Here is a 20,575-nt window from a genome sequence, read left to right on the forward strand (position 1 = left end):
GGCTACCTGTGTTCAGATCCCAGCTCCACCATTAACTAGCCATAGCAAGTTAGTTAACCTTCTTGCACCTCTGCTTACGTCTACAGATTGGGGCCAATAGTAGACCTCACCATACAGCTGTTGAGAGGATTAAATAAGTTAATGCACATAAAGCTTTATAGTACAGCATCTGGCTTCATTTCTAACTGGTTACCCAGCCGGAAACTCAGGAGATGGTTTTCTTTTTTTCTTAAGCATTAAAAAAGGTTTATTTTCTCCCTTGAACAGGACTTTGATACCCCATGTGAATGGAGCAGCCACCTGGCTCCAGGTTCTCTTTCTGCAAAGGCTCATTTCTTGGAACTGCTCCATTCATGAGCCTACTGCAGCTGAGGCTGGGGCTTTCCCCTCACAAAGTGTGAGCATTTCAGAATACTCACCTTCCCTCCAGGGTACGCTGGTGGAATGAGGTGTCTTAATTCAGATCCCCACAGAGCTCTCATTGTCCTCATTGAGGATCACATTGGAGTCAAACCTGTGGGTCATCGGGGCATAAGGCAAGCAATGATCTAAAATGAGTGTCTTTCCTTCTGTCCCTTGATGGCCAGCAGACGCCCACCCTATCCACCCCATTCTTGTTATAGATGTGGATACAATGAAGAGGAGGACGGTGTGGGATATTCCTTGGCACTGTTGTCCACCACACACACCTGAGTCACCATTTCTCCCCAGCCTTCCACAGTTGGTCAACCAGACCACCTGTCTTCTCTTGGCACCCCTACCCAGCCACCTTAGGGCATCCCCACATCAAAATCATGTCAGGTCTCCCTCCTGCTTAAAATCCTTCCATGGCTTCCCATTGCCTTCCTAGAGGGAGTCCTGCCACCTGGCATAGCCTTCTCCAGCCATGTCACTCTCCCCACCCCTCACCTTGCACTTATACCTTCTGCTTCAGTACCATCGACCCCCTCAGTGTTTCTCAAACTGTTGCTTCTTACCTTTGTGCTTCTCCAAATCTCCTTTCCTATTTGCTTGCCTGATGAAGACCTTCAAACCCAGTTCGCCGTCACCTCCCTCAAGCAGCCCTATCTGACTCCCAATAGAATGAATCACTTCTGATAATATTCAATATCATATCGTCCAGAACATGGACCCTGGAGAAAACTGCCCTGGGTGTGAATCTCGGACCTCCCACTTACTAGCTGTGTGATCTTGAGCTAGTTACTTAACTTCTCTGTGCCTCTGTTTCTTCATCTGTAAAATGGGGGCTCTCAGAGTACCTCATTGTGAGGATTAAGTGAGTTACTACATGTACTGGACACATAGTAAATGTGTACTATCTGTCCACCGGATGTCAGCCATGAGGGCAGAGGCTAAGTCTACTTTGCCTCCCATTTGTGTCCCTATTGCCTAGCACAGAACCTGGCACATAGTAGATGCATCTGTCTTTTTACCTTCCTTGGAGAAATGTCTATTCAGATCCTTTGTCTATTTTTTAGTTGGGTTACGTGTCTTTATTGTTGAGTTGTAAGATTTCTTTATGTAGTCTAGCTAGAAGTCCCGTATCAGATATATGATTTGCAAATATTTTCTGATCTGTGGGTTGTCTTTCCCCTTTCTTGATGGTGTCCTTTGAAGCACAAAGGCTTTTAATTTTGATAATTATCTGTGTTTTCTTTTGTTTGTGCTTTTGGTGTCATGTCTAAGAATTCTTAGCCAAAACCAAGATCATGATGAGTTTTACTTTTATGTTTTCTTCTAAGAGTTTTACAGTTTTAGCTCTTACATTTAGATCTTCAATCCATTTTGAGTTAATTTTTGTGTATGGTATGATGTAAGGGTTTGACTTTTAATTTTGATAATTATCTATGTTTTCTTTTGTTTGTGCTTTTGGTGTCATGTCTAAGAATTCTTAGCCAAAACCAAGATCATGATGAGTTTTACTTTTATGTTTTCTTCTAAGAGTTTTACAGTTTTAGCTCTTACATTTAGATCTTCAATCCATTTTGAGTTAATTTTTGTGTATGGTATGATGTAAGGGTTTAATTTCATTCTTTTGTAGGTGGCTATCCAGTTGTCACAGTACCATATGTTGAAAAAACTATAAAATGGTCTTGGCACTCTGTTAAAAACCAGTTGGCCATACATAGATGTGTTTATTTCTGGACTCTCAAATCTATTCCATTGACCTGTAGATCTGGAAAGCCACTGGAAACTCTAACAGTTTACCCTCTCTGCCCACCTACTCTCGGCAGTCTGGAGGCTCCCACAGGATACGTTATCGGGACATCCCACAACTGAATGCCATCTCCCTAGTCAGTGGCACTTGGAGATAATCACTCCCTGCATCTGTCAGGGTGACCACTGGGAGGGCCCAATGTGACTGGGCCCTGAGGGCATGCAGGGGAGGGTGCCGTGGAGGCGTGCTTTCCCTCCCTCTACCCGCGCGCCTGCACATCTCCTCCCAGAGCAGGGTGCAAGGTCCCAGAGCAGGACCTGTTTGTGCCAAGGCCCAGCTCCTGATTGGGTGGATGCCCTTGATGTGGGCCAGGTAGGAGGGAGCATAGGCGGGAAGTGGCTGTTAGGGTGGAGAAGGGCGTGAGGCCTGCAGGAGGGAAGCATTCCTGGCACTAGAGGCATCTTCGGGTGAACAGCGGCCTTGGGAGGGAGAGCCCTGCATTCATGGGTAGGCACTGGGAACTACAGCGGGCCATTAGCATCGTCAGGCTCTCTTTCTAACATGACTTCTGTTCCTGTTTCCTTAGTGTGTGTTTGGCGGGGAGGAGGCGGCGAGTGGGTGGCTTGACCTCCCTTTTTTCTGTTTGTTCCGTGAAGTTGGGGGACTTAGATGCTTTAGAAGGTTGGGTGGCTCTTGGCCAGTATATCCTCAGTGTAGGGCTGTTCACATCGACTCTAGCCAGTGAATAAGACTCTCCATGGCAGCCAGAGACTCTTGTGGAGTAGGATAGAGAGCTGGGAGGATGGGGTACAGTGGTATCCTGGGGACATTTTAGCTTGAAGAGGAGTTCCAGATTTATGGGTGCTTTAATTGCAACTATGGCAGAGACAGTACTTAGCAGAGAACAGTAAAGCTGCACCTGTTGAATTCTGAATTGCTGAGCTGCCTGTGGGCTGAGGGAATCATGGGTGCTCAGCTGGTAGGGTGCTGGCTCAGAAGGTGGAAAAGGTAGCGGAGAGGCCCATGGTACAGTCTGTCTCACCGTCCTTCAGATCTCCTAAGGCCTTGGAGATGAATCTTCCAGAAGCGGCAGCCACTGCAGCAACACCATGTTTGTTAGGGACATGGGAGGGGAATCACTGCTTCCTTTAGGGCTCACAACCCTTGGATTGAGCCCTCAGAACAGAACTCAGGGAAGAGCAGAGATTTCTGTAAGGCTTGTGCCCCTCTCCTTCCTCTGCATTTGTTCTCCCCACTCACCCACCCCCGAGTGAGAACAGAGCTGTGTGAGCTAGGTTGGAGTTGCTCACTGCCTGAGAATTGCATCAGCCCCGCCTAGCAGGCAGGAGCAAGAGCCTGTTGCTATGGTGACCACTAGGCTTCAGACCAGTGAGAAGGATGAGTTAGTCACAGGGTGTGGTTTTCCTGCCTAGTGATGCTGTCATGTGATAGGCACACGGGTCTGTGAGCCTGTATTCCCAGCCTTTCCACGGGGATATGTGTCATCTGCTTAGATGGGCACGCACGATAGGGCAGCTGCTCCAAAAGCTATTGACTATGTTGGCATGCATGACCGGAGAACACGAGTGGCTCTCTTGGCCCTTCTGCCTAGTTCTGGGGGCAGTGGATGATTTGACCAAGTAAACCAGATTCTAGGGGAAGGGAGGGGTCCAGGAGGCAGCCTGGCACCCAGAGCAAGGGCTGCTCTGAATCTCAGCTAATAAAACCTACCCAGGTTGCATCGTGAATTTTTTTCTAAACCACCCGATAGAATGCATCATTTTGCTAAAGATAACAACTGCTTGACCAGGCCAGCAGATCTCGAAATCAGATCTCTTCTCTCACATTTTGCCTATAATGGGAAAGGAGGTTAAAAGTCCATGTTCCAGCCACAATGAGCACCTACTGTGTGTCAGACACTGCACTGGACACTGCCTGATCATCTTATCTCCTTACCTCTGTACCAGAGATTAGGTAATGCTGTCCCCGTTTTTCAGAGGAGCAAACTCAGGGACCTAGAGAGTTTAAGTGACTTGCCCAAAGAGTTAAACCTAAATCTTTGGGTTTCACATGTTCTTTTGGATTCCAGATGCCCTGGAACCAGCAATTCTTGTCCAGTAAAGAAATACACTGTGCATCTTCTGGTGGAAAAACCATGGTAGTCTCTCCCCAGAGGAAAACACAGGTTCTTTGTGGGAAATGGTTGACTGGAGCTATTTCTGATTTCTGGTCGGGAAAAAGGAGAGATGAGGCCATTGCCTGTGAGCAGAGGAAAACCCAGGAAACAGTTGGTGAGGTCAGGGCAGGACACTGACAGAGCCCAGTCCTGGTACATAGACTGAGGTTGGGATTTTTGCCTGGAGCCCTCTGGGGGTGAGGACTAATTGTCAGATGAGTTCTCAGCAGGGAGGAGTTTGGGAACTGGTCCAGGGTAAGATGTAGAACCAGAGGAGAGCTAGGGCCTCTGCAAGAGCCTGGCAGTCCTAAGATCTGACTTGCTGAGCTTATTAGGCTTAGTAATAGTAGTTAGTACTTAGGTGGTGCTGGCACTCTTCTAAGTACGCTTTAGATATAATTACTCCTTTCATCCTCACAGAAACCCTGGGAGTTTGGGTGCTATTATTCCATTTTGAAAATGAAACAGAGGCACAAAGAGGTTAAGCGACTTGCCCAAGGTCACACAGCTGGTACGAGGTAGAGCTAGGATTTAAGCCTAGGCAGTCTGGTTCCAGAGCATGGGCTCTTGACCAAAATGTTCTACTGTTTCTGCTCTTAGCTTCTGGAAAGATAATAATAAGTTAGTTTGCATGACCCACATATGCACGCGCATGCGCGTGCGCGCGCACACACACACACACATGCACGCACACACACACAAGCTGCACATATACCAGCAATGGGTGGGAAGGCTCAGGGCTGTACTTGTGAGCTTCTGTTTGTTGATGACTGCACCCTGTGCCTTTGTGGGAGCCCAGGGAGACCTGTACCTGTGTGTGAGTGCCACTCCCTTTTTCCCTTCTTGCCTTCATGGTTCCCAGGAGGCTGGGTGTTCTGCTCCCTCTGGTATAGAGCTGCAGAGGATGTTGCTGCAGACTGCTACTGTACTGCTTTCCTAACCCTGTTGAAGGGCCCCAGGCTCCCAGGAAGGAGCTCAGATCTAAGGCTAAGAGTGGACAGTGGCCCCAGGAGGAGCAAGCAGTAAAAGTGGGAGCACGGTTGCTATATGTGTTCTCTTGTGCCTCTTTCGGTACTTGGGTAACCTGTGTGCTGCCCACACAATGTTCATCTGCCTCCAGCCTCTGAGAAGACATCAGACAAACTGGGCTTCCTTTCAGTGTCTTTCCCAGGGCCAGGATTGTGGGGGGAAATAATAATGATCTCAACAGCAATAAACACTAATATTACTTACTATATTATTTGCTAAAGGCACTATTCTTAGTGCCTTTACTTGAACTAATTTGTTTAACTGTCACAAAAGCTCTATGAGATAGTGTTATTATTATTATTTTCATTTTATAAAGGAGGAAACTAAGACACAGAGATGTTAAGCAAGTTGCCCAGGGTCACACAGCTAAAGCTGGAATTTGAATTCAAGTAGCCTGGCTCCAGAGCTCCTACTACCTGGCTCCAGAGCCAGTACTACGTCTATTCATGGCTCCTAGAGGACGCCTCTAGACCCTGTGACTCTTCTCTTGACCGCAATTCAGACTCTTGATTTCATTTTCCTGGGATGTGACTAGGATGTGCCCACTTGCCTGCTTGCATTCTATGCATGAGATGTGGCCTTTGACACCAGCCAAGCCCTGGTTTTTGTGGGGACTGTGCCCCTTCTCTCCTCTCATGCTCACATGTCCAGACATAGAAACGACCATTTCCAGGAGCTCTCCTGGGAGCAGAGGTAATTGACCTTGGCCACTGATGCTCTGGCCTCATTCTGCCAGTCTGCTTGCACACAGATGGTCCTAGTGTAAACACCTGGGGCAGGGCAGGTCCCGCTAGTCCTGAGGGCCCTGTTGCCTGTCTCTCTCAGCCTGCCCTCTCTGGCCTGTGGTCTACAGACACTCTTGTTTTGAGGGCCAAGTTGAAACATCTCTTTTCCTTTTCACCAGCCATCCACTGTCAGCCCTTGGGCCATGTCTGGTCCTGAACTTGATTCTTGAAGGAGGCTGCCTTCCAATGGGAGGTAAGGCTGGCATCTGTCGCTGGGAGGATGGAGCTGTGTGGATCTGAGTGGAGAACTTGGAAGGTGGCAGAGGGGTAAGGCAGAGCCAGGGAAAACAGTGACCTGGGGGAAGTTTTGTTTCCAGCCATGACTCCTGGGGTTGTTCTACATGCTCCCTGAGACATTGCCAATGGCATAGGTTGGGTGTAGGGCAGGTTGAACTCTGTTGTAGGTGCCCAGGTGCTGCTAGATGGGGGATGGAGTATTGGAATTGGAGCTGACAATGTCTGGCAGCCCCAGCCTAGGTCAGAACCAGGCTTGTCTTGTGCCAGGAAGTTGGCCGCAAAACAGAAATGAGGCCAACATGCCTTTGTAACTCAGAAGGTGACTCCAAACCTCTCTTTGGAAGCTAAGTGGGCTCTGGGCCTGATTTAGTCCCCTCACCCCCAGCTAATCCCCATGAAAGAATTTCTTTCTCAGGTATTGCTCCTTCCCTGCCTTTTTGTTTTTGTTGTTACTGTTATTATAATTTATTCTACTTTTTTAATTGTATAAAATACACGTAACATAAAATTTACCTTCGTAATCACTTTTAAGTGTGTAGTTCTGTGACATTAAGTATATTTACATTGTTGTGCAACCATTACCATCATCTATCTGCAGAATGCTTTTTGTCTTGCAAAACTGAAACTCTGCACCCATTAAACACTAACACCACCTTTTCCCCCAACCCCCAGCTCTTGACAACTATCATCCTACTTCCTGTTGCTATGAATTTGACTCCATAAGTACCTCATATAAGTGGAATCATACAATCTTTTTGCAATTGCTTATTTCACTTAGCATAATGTCCTCAAGATTCATCTGCTTTGTAGCACCTATAGAATTTCTTTCCTGTTTAAGGCTGTATAATATTCTATTGTATTTATAGATCATATTTTATCTGTCTATTCATTGATAGACACTTGGGTACTTCTACCTTTTGACTATTGTGAATAATGCTGCAATAAATATGGGTGTTTCCCAGCCTCCTTTTGGGCTTGCTTCATACATCATCAATATACCACCCTTGGAGCTTAGTCAGGGATGGGGCTACTGACTTGGCCCTGGGAAAGTTGGTAGGTCACCAAGTTGATGGGGAAGGCTTATCCCTCTGGTGCCAGCTTCTACCAAAACACTAGGCTGAGGACATTCCAGATTTCCTTCTCCTCTGCCCTCAGAAGAGGGTGCTGGGTTCCTGGTTCTCTCCTGAACAGGGGGAGGGAGGCTGTGGTTTACCATGAGCCCAGCGTGAGTAGTATTAAGAGACAACAGACTCTCATGCATAGGGAGGTACATGTGGAGCTTCTTGGAGAATGGAGCTGGCTGGCTGACCTTACAATGAGAGTTGGGGGTGTATTAGAGTAGGCTGGTTATGCTGTGGAACCAACTTAGTTTTGAGATCTCCATGACTTAACACAAGCAGAGTTTACTGCTTGCTCACACTGATCCATCACAGGTAGGCAGGGCTCTCCGTTCCACATGGTCACTCAGGGACCCAGCCCAATGGAGGCTGCACCGTCTGGAACCCAAGGTCATTACAGCAAGGGAAGGAGAATGGAGAATTGTGCATGAGGGCTGACTAGAGCAGTGGGAGTCAGAAGGTGTCAGGGCCTTAGGGAGGTGTGTCTGTCTGTGTATGTATCTGTGTGTGCCTCTGCATGTGTATATTTGTGTACATGTGCACAAAAAGTAGAAATGAGTTAGCTGAGTGAACCACATTGCCCTTCCCCAACTCAGTCCTCACCTGGCTTTCTTTGCACCTCCCCTGAGGAAAGGTGATATTTTGGGAAAAGGCCAGTGACTTGTGGAGGTCCTCTCATCTCCTCTCAGTGAGAAAAGGAAGCTGGAACAGACAAAACAAGATACTCTAGAGCTGAGGGGAGAGGAGAAGGATGTACATTTTAAGGTGCCCTCTTATAGTCCTGTTCAATAGGAAGAATTATTTTTAAGGTCCAGGGAGGCTGTAGCCAGCAGCCTGAGCTGAATGCCAGTAAGTGTGCCTTCTGATAGCAAGGGGCAGAGGTGCAGGGTATTTCTGTGGGTGTATGTGTGAGGATGTGCAAGACTGTGCAAGTTGAGAATGTCTTGGCTTACTTCTGCAGAGAGGGGCAGGAGCCTGGAGACACTCGGCTCTGGAATTGAAGTAAACTCCCAGTATGGAAAGCAGGGATGATGGATTCTGATCCTGGCTGTCACCAACATGCAAGGTCACTCTGAGAGTCTTACTGACCTCTCTGGACCTTATATTACTTATCTGTTCTCTGAACTGTCTCTTCCTACTTCTCAGCACTAGATTGAAAATCATTTAATTTTTCATAAATACCCTGAGGACTCATGAAACCATATACGGGAGAGGGGCTCTGAGGAGGCCATCCCAGGAGAGTGATCAGTGGGAGTGGATTTGAAGGTCACTGTCGTAATTGTCTTTTGATTCTCTCTCCTCATTTCCTCCTGGCTGCCCCGCTTCCACCTCTTTGGAGCTTGAGCAGCATTTTCTATCAGCAAGTGGGGAAAGGAGGAAGAGCCTTAAATCAGATCAGTCCAGGATCATTACTTGTTATCAATTCATGACCCTTCAGAGGGGAAGGAGGAGGCAACTTAAAGCTGTTAACTCTAACAAGGGTTAGAACTCCCGTAAGATTTGTCAGGGTGATCTCCTGGCCCCAGACCCTAAATAATTGATTGGCTGTTGTGGGAAGAGATTAGGAGGAGTCTTAGGGGCTTGTATCAGCCAGTGTGTAGTTATGGATCTGCTATGTGTGAATACTGTCTCAAGTGCCACAAAAATTAGAAGAAAATAGAAGAGGGCCGTGCTTGTTCTTCAGACTCCTGCCACCTAGTGGGGAAGCCAGAATATGCCAAAGGCCAAATGAATAGGAACTTGACTTTGTAGAGGAATTTTTTTTTTTTTGTCTGCTTGATAGAATGCTATACTGTTTGTGGATTACTCTTCTTGTCTGGTATCTCTCATTGCTCTTCATAGCAGCCCTGTGAAAGGGGCAGGGCAGCTGTGTCATCCCATTTACAATGAGAAAGTGGAGGCTCCAGAAAATGAGCAACAATGGTCATCTGGCCATTCTGCACCAATAAATATTTCCATATATTTAGTAGGCATATAACTGCCTTTCCTACAGTAATTAGGAATTTTAGGCCCCTCTGCCTAGATGAGAGATTATGTCAAAGTACAAAAAACAGTGAACTTGGTCCAAAGAGAGAGTTGTGACAGTTGTTTTTTAGCCAGGTGGCCAGGGACAAGACCTAGAACCTCTTTCAGCCTGTTTTACCCTGTGTAAAATGGGGGTAGTAATACCTACTCTGACTGCCTCCCTGGGTTGTGAGGATGAAATGAGATCCCGGCTGTGGGCTTGCTGTATACACTGTAAATCACGGCGCAGATATTAGCGTTCCTAGGCCATCCCTGAGCCTGGACACTGATGCAGCCGCTCTCCCTTCTTTGCTCAGGGCCAGCTGGCAGGTCCTCATCCCCTCACCTGCCACTTCTGACTCTGCTGCCGATTCCCAAGACCTAGGATTCCTTTGTCTCAGGCTTTGGAGCCCTGGATTCTCCAAGCGGCCAGGATCCCTACCTCCCTCGCGGAGGGAGCCTGAAAGATGGAGGAGAGGCTGCATCTCCATGGCAACTAGAGAGGCGGAGCCGCACCCTGGGGGGCGGGGCTTGAGTCTGTTTCCAGCAGCGGGGGCGGAGCCTGAACAGCGCTTCAGCTTTGCGACCGCACCTCCAGGAATGAGCGGCCGCGTCTCCTCTGCCCGTCTTTCAGTTGTCCCTTTGCCTGGTTATTGTCCCTGTTCCAGGCCTGCCTGAAGGCCTGGAGGTGGGGCGGGGGGGCTGGGGGCTGTCCCGTCATCCAGGCAGTTGCTGGAGGCCAAGGCTGAAGACCCTGCGTGAATAGGACAGAGGCTGCGCTCCCTGCCTGCCTTTTCCGTCTGTTGCCTTCACCTCTTCCCAGGCAGACCTCCCAGTCCTTCATGACTTAATTCAATCCCTGCCTCTTAAAAGAAACCTCTCCTGCACCTCTCATACAGCCCCTGGCTGATGGCTTACTGGGCTGTTTCAGAGTTTAGTTACATTCGACTTTAAAGGCGGTCCTTGACTTAAACTGGTGGTTCTCAGCTTTATAATACATTAGGGTTACCTGGGGAGCTTTTAGTAGCCCTGCTGCCCCAACCACCCCACTCAAGTTCAATATGCATCTCTGAGTTGAGACACCAGTAGTTTCTAAACTCCCCAGGGGATTTCATTGTGCGAGGAAGGTTGGAACTGGTGTCTTAAAGTTTAAGATGGAAACTACTCCGATAACTGGTGATGCCTGGCTTGTTTCTGGGCCTGCGGAACTTAGGCTAGCCAAGTCGGCTGATGGAGGAAGGCTTGCCAGAGCTTAGCCCAGTTGTGTGTTTCCAAAGCCCTGGTTTTGTTTTGTTTTATTTTGTTTTGTTTTCAAGAACTAGGAAATTCCTGAGGGCACTTACTGCTCAGAAGGATGACCAGGGTAGAATGATCATAGGCTGGGCTGGGAGCCTTGCTTATGCATATTTTCTCATTTTGACTCCACAAAACATTCATGAGGTATAGACATTGCGTGTTAGCCCTGTTTTATAGATGAAGAAACTGAGGCTCTGGAAGTTTAAGTAGCTTACCCAAGGTCACATGGCTATTAAGTAGTGATACTGGGATTGGAACCTGAATCTGACTCAAAGCCTGTGCTCTTGACCACCATGCTGTCCTGGCTCTCCATCCCCTCCTCCATCAGTCATAGAGCAGGGGGTGCTGAGAAGATGGCTGGTCTCTCAGGACGCCTCACTTGGTGCCATGCCATGACTGAGGAGTTCCCAATGGTATTTCCAGTGTCAACTGAGGTCACAGGGTCTTGAAATTGTCTAGCCCATTCTCCTATTCCTTCAGCCAATCTGTTCTGCCAGATGCTGCTCAAGTTCTTTAACCTATATGATGCATTTAATGTCTCGCAACCGGCCTGTGTTATCCCTGTCTCAAAAATGAGAAACTGAAGTTCAGAGAGGCTCAAAGCCAACCAGCTGGCGATTCACAGAGCTGATAAACCCAGTTCTCCCAGTTCCGCAGCAGCCCATCTCCGGCATGGGTGAGAAGACCCTGGACTCTGAGTCTGCCTTGGAGTCTTGGATTCCACCAGATTGTGGGGAGGCCAAGTTTCATAGCCCTATGTGCCCCTCAGCTGTGTGAAGGAGAAGAAGGTCACTGTAGTGGTTGTCAGCCTTTATAGTGACCCTAACTGCTGAGTCCAGCCGTCATCCTGGCCTGCTGGGAATATGAGGAAGACCCTGCTTAATAGGAAGACCCTGCTTAATAGTTTAATAGGAATCTGGGGGGAAATGGGCAGATCTGTGTACCTCCCGGTAGAGGGGTTGACATCAGGAAACCACAGGCTTTGATCTAGTGCCTGGCATCCAGGGGAGATCTGAGCAGGGAGTGGAATCATTTTCTGGGAGTTAGTGACAGGAATGGCAAGTTGGGAGGACTCTACCCATGGAGAAGGAAAGCTCCTGGAACCTCAGCATTAGCTTCACCAGTCTGTTCATCAGGGCCCTGAACAAAAGGGCGCAGTCCTGCCCTACTCCTTTGTAGCACTGTTCCCCTCGCTGGGAACTGCCTCTTCCTTCCTCTCCTCTTTCACATCTATCAGGACACACTCAGACCTTCTGCCAAATGGACCTCTTCCTTCTCCAGACTTTGATACAGGTTGTTTCTTCCACTCATGGGGCCTGAGAAGAACCCACCTCTGTGTGTTGTTGTTGTTATTGTTGTTGTTTTCTATTTATCCGAGTCCTACATAATATAATGGTTTAAGCACAGGTCATGGAGTCAGACCAGCTATGTTCAATCCAGTTTTCCACTTAGCCAGTAAACCTTGGGCAAGTGACTTAACTCCCTACATCTTCACTTCCTCAGTTGTAAACGAGAATCATAATGGTACTACTTACTTGGTTTTTAAGTTTTTCTGAAAAACTTTTTAAAGTGCACCAATCTTAAGTATACAGCTTAGTGAACTTTTACATAGGCCTACTTGTACAACCACTACCCAAATCAAGATATAGAATGTTTCCAGCACCCCAGAAAATTCTTTGATGCCCCTTTCCTGTCAATACCCACTGCCTCCTGCTGCTTACCCCCAGAGTTCACTGCTGTGAACTTCTATCACCATCTATTTGTTTTGCCTGTTCTTGAACTTCATAAATGAAATCCTACACCTGTGCTCTTTTGTGTCTGATTTCTTCTGCTCAATACAATGTTTGTAAGATTCGTCCATCACAAGGTTTCTCTGAGATAGTACACAGCCCAGGGCTTGGCACAGTCACAAATGACAGTGAGCATGTTCAGGGCTACACTGAGAGATCTTGGAGGAACGGACTCTTCGTACTGTTGCTCTCTCACCACCGATACAGCTCATGGCATACGGAGAATTTTGATGTTCTCTGAAGACTTTTGATGCTGCTTCAGTGGGAATAATGGTCAGACAGACCTGGGCTTCCCTTAGCAGATCTCTGCCCCTGTCAGTTCTAGGGCAGAAAATAAGTTTATCACCTAATAATCAGCCATTGTACCACCCCTGCTGAGAGGGCAGGGACATTCCACACCTAGAACTTTATCTTGCACCTACAGGTTCTTACAGTATCCAAGAAGAGGTTGGCAAGATCCCCAAAACTGCCCTCAGCATCTGATTTGGGAGTTGGGAGTACCAGGCTGTATTCTGCATGTGTCCATTGGTCAACAGTGCCAGATAGTCTCAGGGAAAAGTTGTAAACAGCTTGATACCTGTGTGCCTCCAGCTGTTTGGGCACCCCTTTCTCCCTCCTTGCACCTACTAGAGCTTAAGATGATAGTAATGAGGGCTGGTCATTTGGATTTGACCACAGGCCAACTCTTCACATTGCCCCCAAAGAGCATGTCTTCTTGGTCTGTCACTGTTGGCTCATATCCTGTCATCTGGCACAGGCTCCATCCATTACAGGCTTGAAATAGGTAACCCTATGTTCGCATGCAGCCCCAATCTATACTACTCCTAGGAGATCTGGAGGTCACGAGATTCTGCCTGCATTGTAACTCAACAGAGAAACATATGCATCAGGAGGAATTATCTAAGGTTGGCGATATTCGGTAATGATAGCTGGCAAGACCCTACAACAAGGATGGTCCAGATCAATGATCCCCACTGGATCCTGCCTAACTCTTAGCTCAGCTCAGGAGTGCTGGTCTGTGCCCACTTCTCCAGTGCTTTCTGCCCCCTCACCCTCCTGCTCACTCAGTGTTCTAGCCATGCCGGGCTATTTATAGTCCCCTTAAGGGGCCCTGCTGTTTCACACTTTGTGCCTTTGCCAAGCCTCTTCTTGTTGCCTAGAACTCTGCTCCCGTCCCCCATCTGCCTGGCAAGCACCCACACATCTTTCAAGATGCAATTAATAATATTAATATAGCAGCTAAGATTTATTGGGTGCTTACTATGTGCTAAGTGCTTTGCATGCGTTATCCAGTTTAATCCTCACAGCATCCCTGTGTGCTCAGTCCCTTCGTCATCTTCTTTTACATTCATTGGTTTAATCACTATCCATTTATAAGCAGCTGCCTTGTGCCAGGCACTATTCTGAGCATAAAAAGATTAAGAAGTGATGGAGCCTAGATTGGAACCTAAGCTGTGTGACCCCAGCATCCTTACTCTTAGTCACAGTGATAAACCACTTCCCTTCAAGTATCATCCAAGCCCTTCCAGCCATCCCCTCACCCACACTGTTGCCTGCTCTCTTCTCTCTGTCTCACCTGTGACGTACTTCTGACATAGTAGCATCTAGAATGTTTTATTGTTTATTGGACTGCCTTCCTTTACTGGCTATAAGGGTACCCCTTGGGAATATGTTCATTTTAAGTGGCAGAAAACCCAGCATAGGGGCTTATATTTCCCACTTGGAAAGAAATGAGGTAAGCTGTTTCTAGTGTGGCTCAAGTAGCCCGACAGCATTAGTTCTTTCTTGATCATTTCCTCATGGCAGCAATATGACCACTGTAGCTCCAGTCATCTCATCTGAGTTTAAGGCAAGAAGTCCCTTTATTAATTATCAAAGTAAAGGCCTTGCCAGAGGTCCTATCATACTTCATTTGGGTCTCATTGACCAGAACATTGTCAAACTCCTAGTTGTGAAAGAGGCAAAGAAGGTGGGTATCTTGTTGAGGACTGGGTTCATTGCCACCTCACATAAAACCAGGGTAAGATAAGCAGAGAAGAAAGGAAGATGGATATTGGATAGGAAATAAACAATGTCTGCTAATGTCCTAGAGAGCAGAGACCATCTATTAATTTCTTTCAAATTCCCAGAATCTGAATGCTTTATCGTTGTTTCATATTGTTGCCTTGCAGGCTTCATTCTATGCACTTATGAACATTTTTATTTTTTTAAATATATCATATTGTATACACATTAATTTCCCTTTTTACTTAATAAGGTGATGAACATCATCCACATAATTTTTTAAATCACCCGTATAATTTTTAATGACTACATAGTAGTCCATCTTGGAGAAATACCATAATTTACTCAACTAATCCCTATAATTAATCATTCAGGTTGTTTTTAGTATTTCACAATCAAATGGACCTATGATTAATAACCTTGAAACTTAATTTTTATGTACATTTAAAATTAATTTCGTAGGACACAGTCTTGGATTATGCTGGGTTAAAAGCTGTACCAACTATTAAAGCTTTTGACCCCAGTTACCAAACTGACTTCAGAAAAGTTGTGCCAGTTGTACCTATCCTCCAAGAAGTCTGAGGGTGTCTGTTCCCTGACAATTCTGGGCATTGTTTCTTATCCTTGATGATTTGGTAAGAAATTTGCAAAAAAAAAAAAAAAAATAGAAGTTCACATTTTCTTTGATTACAGGTGAGGTTAATATTAAAATATACACACAACACACACACATTGGACATTCGTAGTTCTTTTTTTAAATTTTTTGTTCATTCCTCTAACTCATTTAGAAAGTTGAGGTATTCATCTTTTTTCTCATCGGTTTGCAAAAGTGCACTATATATTAAGGAGAAAATTAATTTCTTAGGACACAGTCTTGGATTATGCTGGGTTAAAAGCTGTACCAACTATTAAAGCTTTTGACCCCAGTTACCAAACTGACTTCAGAAAAGTTGTGCCAGTTGTACCTATCCTCCAAGAAGTCTGAGGGTGTCTGTTCCCTGACAATTCTGGCATTGTTTCTTATCCTTGATGATTTGGTAAGAAATTTGCAAAAAAAAAAAATAGAAGTTCACATTTTCTTTGATTACAGGTGAGGTTAATATTAAAATATACACACAACACACACACATTAGACATTCGTAGTTCTTTTTTTAAATTTTTTGTTCATTCCTCTAACTCATTTAGAAAGTTGAGGTATTCATCTTTTTTCTCATCGGTTTGCAAAAGTGCACTATGTATTCAGGAGACAAGGAGGTACATAGGGGAAGGGTGCAGGTGAGCTGGATTTGAAGGCTAAATAGGATTTCACTGGATGGACAAGGGGTAAGGAGGGTGTTCTAGGTATAAGAACAGCATATGCAAAGGTCCAGAGGTAGGAAACAGTGTTGTGTGTTTGGGGACTATATTAATTTCATAGAGCTACCATAAGAAAAATACCGCCTAAAACAACAGGACTTTACTTTCTCATGGTCTGGAGGCCAGAGTCCAAAATCATGGTGTTGGCAGAACTGTGCTCCTGGCCAAGGCTCTAGAGGGGAGAATTCTTGCTTGTCTCTTCTAACATCTGTTGACTCCATGCATTTTTTGGCTTTGGCAGCATAACTCCAGTCTCTGCCTCCATCTGCACGTGGCCTTCTTCGGTGAGTCTGTGTCTTCTCCCTTCTGTTTTCTATAAGGACACATCATCAGATTTAGGACCCACTCAGTTACTTTAGAATAATTTCATTGCAAGATCCTTAATTACATCTGCAAAGACCCTTTTCCCAAATAAGGTCACATTCACAGGTACCAAGGTTAGGATTTGGACATATACATTTGGGGGCTACTATTAAACACACTATAGGACCTAGAAGATGTCTGATATTACAGAGCAGCAGACTATAACCCTATAAAAGTGGAGTCAGGTGCTGACCATGAAAGGCCTTGAGCTGAGGAGTTCGGGTTGTACCCTTGAAGTGAATGGGGAATTGTTGAATTTTGAACAGGGGAGAAGCACAATCAGATTTGCAATCTGGCTGTCGTGGAGAGAGAGTGTTGGAATTGTCCTCATAAGAGTTGGTGAGAGTAAGGACAAGGGTGGGGAGTGAGGATAAATAAAGGCATAAGAGATGAGGAGCAGGAAGAGGGGGGAATCTGGAATGTCTCCTAGGTTTCCAACTTGCGTGATCTGGCATAGAAGGTGGAGATGTTCAGGAAACAATCAAAGAGATGGGTCTGCAGTCCAGACCTCTGTAAATAAGCAAAGTAAGGGTGACAGAAGCCTAAGGAACACCAATTTTTTCCCAACATTTTATTATGAAAAATTTCAAATACACATAAGAGTTTAATAAGTTGTACACCGAACACCCATCAGCTAGAGTCTATAATGATCATTTCTCTAAACTTGCTTTATCACACACCTATCCATCCCTCTGAACATCATCAATCCATCTTATTTTTTATGCATTTCAGATTAAGTTGCTGACATTAGTACACTTTACTTCAGCACTTAAGCCTGCTTATCACCAACTAGAGTTCGATATTTAATGAAATGCACAAATCTTAAGTGTACTATTCAATGAATTTGATGAATGCATCCACTTGTGTACCCCAAATCCCTGTCAAGATACAAAACATTTCCATCACCCCAGAAAGTTCCCTATGCCTGTTACAGTGAATTCCTGTCTCTACCCCACCCTCAGAGGCAACCACTATTTTTATATTTTTGTTTCAACTGTAGATTAGTTTTATCTGTTCTACAACTTTATATAAGTGGAACCATACAGGATATGCTCTTTTGTGTCTGGTTTCTTTTATGTAGTATACTGTCTTTAAGAGTCATTTCCGTTTTTCCATGTATTAGTAGTTTGTACCTTTTTATTGCTGAGCAGTATTCTATTGTAAGGATATATAAGGAATACCAATTTTTTAAGGGTGGGCAGAGAAAGAGAATTCCAAGGAGACTTAGAAGGGACACTGAAGAAATCCAGAAAAGCACCTAGACAGATTATCAAGGAAAACCATCTGGATACGTTATGATTAGATTTGACTACATCTAACATAAAAACTAAATAACAGTGGCTTAAATAACGTAGGCATTTTTTTTTCTCATGTAAATGAAGTCCAGAGGCAGACAGTCCTGGGGTAGTATGGTGGCTCATTGTGCCATCAACCCAGGCTCAACCCAGGTGCTGGCTTCTATCACCTCATGGTTTAATATGGCTCCTGGAGCTCCAGCGATATCATCTGCTTTCCAAACTGGCAGCAGAAAAAGGAAGCATGAAGAGGCATCTCCCCCACCCCCAATTAAAACACATACCTTTCAGCTAGAACAATCTCTTTCAGCAGCCTTTCTCAAAGTTCCACACATATCTATTTAACATCTCATTGGCCAGAACTTAATCACATGGCCCACACCACTAGGAAAAGTAGTCTTTTAGCTAGCCACTGGGTACACTGTCATTCCAAATATAATGAGATTTATGTTACTATGAGGAGACATGGATATTGGCTGTCAGTAGCCTCCTTTGCCTTCTCTATTTCAACCTTCCTACCTGTGGCCTTTCATCAGCTGAAGCCTGTGCTTGGCAGATTTCCATCTTCCCAAGTCCTCAGGGTTCCTTCCTTCTCCGAGAGTTGGTTTCTCTGTCTTTTTTGTAGCTTTTTTCCTGGTAGGGGTCTCTTGGGTCACTGACTGACTTCCTGGGCTGTCAGGGTCTGATGGAGGGTGGAATGAAAGGGAACATTTGCAGAGAACTCTGTAGGCACTTTCCCCCACTCCTGAGCCTCCCCCTCCTGTGGCTAGCACCTCAGCTCAGGCACCCTTCTCTTTCCTCTTTGGTAAGCCTCCCCTAACAAGGAAGGCTGTAGAAGATTTCTCTGGAAGAGTAATGAGGTTCGGAAGGGAAAAGATGGCGTTTGGAGACAGATAGACAGACCTGGGTTTAGATCTTCTCTGTGCAAATCTCTTTGAGACTCAGTGGCCTTGTCTGTAAATTGGAGGTAGTAAGAACAGCCTCACAGATGTGGCCAGGCTGAGAGGAGCAGGAGATGCAGGTCCACTCTGATAAGGATGAATTGTGTGCCATGGGGGAAGGCTGGCAGAGACCTTCCCACCCGACTGTGACCCACGCAGCTTTAGGCTCCGGTAGAGGTGAGCCACACCATCTTGTTGTCCCTTCTCCCCTGCCCTTGGGAAAGGTCTTGGGTGAGGGATCTGGTCCTGTGAACCCTGGGAACATAGGAGAGTCCATGTGGCTTGCTGGAATCTGAACTCTTGGCCAGGCCAGAGTTCACCATAACTCACAGTGCCAGCTTTGACTCCAAGCAGTAACAGGGCAGCCTGGAGCCTCCTGGAAAAGAGATGGCAGGTTAACAAGATGTTTCATTTCCTCCTGTGCCTCTCCAAAGTGAGTAGATGTCAGCAAACAGCCAGGCCCCCTCATGGTGCCAGACTTGGGCAGACTACATGCTGCAGCTCGTCTTTCTCCCTCTCAACCCATGGAAATAGCAGGGTTGGCTCACCTCCTACCAGCCTCAGGTATAGGCCCTGTGTCCTTCAGGGCAGTGGGCCCTATTTCCTGGGTACATGGCATACGCTCATCTCAGTGGCTGGATCACTAAGTCCTGTGGTTCTTCACATACATGCCTGTCCTGGGGGAAAAAAAAAAAACACAATAGCCCACATACCCTGACAGCTTAATGGGCTGTCAACAGAAGGACTAGAGAGGAAGTCGGCCAGAGCAGGTGCAGCGAGGCTTGGGGAAGCTCTTGGCTGCCAAAGGGCCAGATTGGATTGAGTGTGGCTGTGGCCAGGCGCCCTGGTAACCTGTTGACACCATTCTCAGGCTGCCGGCTGCCCGGGGGTGTTGGTGCGTTGTGACAGAGGAGGAGGAGGAGCCAGGCCCTAGTGGAGAACTTGGCTCAAGCCTCAGACCTGAGAGGGACAGTGCATTTCTCTGCCCATTCATTCCCTCCACACACGTTTCCCCAGGTCCTGCTGCATGTCAGTCTATGGGTGCTGGGCACACAATGATGACTTGAGACACCCAGTTCCTGCCCAGGGGCTCAGGGATAAATGGGCAGTATCAACAGGGGGCACTAGAAGGCCATGTGCTATACAAGTGTTGAGCTGGGACCCTGAGCAGATGATGGGACAAGCCCAGCCAGAGGTTTGGTGGTGGGGGTGGGAGTGTCCTTCATGCTGCTGCAGGAGAGACTCCCATTGGTGGGCTGCCCTGTGCCCCTCAATGGGCCCAGGCTGCTGTCCCAGGGAAGGGGTGTCCGTGTGTGGGTTCTAGAGCCTGAGTGGTGCTAGCAGCCAAGGGGGTTAACAGCAGCTCAACTTCCCTACAGCCTTTTCTTCCCTCCTTCTCCAAAGGAGGCCCACATTGAAATTATAGAAGTAAGTGCCGGCTTTTGAGGAGTCTGTGTTCCATCGTGTTCTTGCCAGGTCTCCGTGCCGCCTTCCCACCCACGCTCTGCCAGCCTTGGGCTCTGTCCTGCACGGGGCCTTGTTTGGAGGGGTGAAGGCTCCCTTGGGTGCAGTTCCTCAACCCTCTACTCAGAAACCTGCTCTTCACCCCCCCTCCCGCCCCACCTCTCAGAGATAGGGCTCAGTGTACAAATGGTACCTTAGGAGGAGGGGCTCAGGAAGTGACATCGCTCGGCCCGCCCCCACCTCCTTATTCCCTATAAAAAGCAAAATGGTGACTCAGAGAGGAGAGTTGGAAGCGTCCTGCCTCCTGCTCCCACTGTTAATTTTTAGACTTGGAATTAGGCAGGAGGCAAAGGAAACAGCAGCTCGAAATATGCGACTGACATGCTATTAAGCGGGCGGCAACAGTGAAGCCGCTCCTCCCCGGCTCCCAGAAGCCCCTAAACAGCAGCGCCCGTGCCTGGGGCCCTCCCCAGCCCCGCACGAAGCCCGGGCCCCACGCAGCCCCTGCCTGGGCCGGCCGTGGATGCTGCGGCCGGGGGCATGGCAGCCGGGGGCCGCC

General features: G+C 46.9%; 1 pseudogene; it reads right to left on the reverse strand.

Moving 5' to 3' along the window:
• Positions 1-351: 351 nt before the first annotated feature.
• Positions 352-925, reverse strand: LOC107196586 (annotated as a pseudogene).
• Between the last annotated feature and the right edge of the window lie 19,650 nt (positions 926-20,575).

This window comes from Pteropus alecto, unplaced genomic scaffold, assembly GCF_000325575.1.
Source record: "Pteropus alecto unplaced genomic scaffold, ASM32557v1 scaffold98, whole genome shotgun sequence".
NCBI lineage: Eukaryota > Metazoa > Chordata > Mammalia > Chiroptera > Pteropodidae > Pteropus > Pteropus alecto.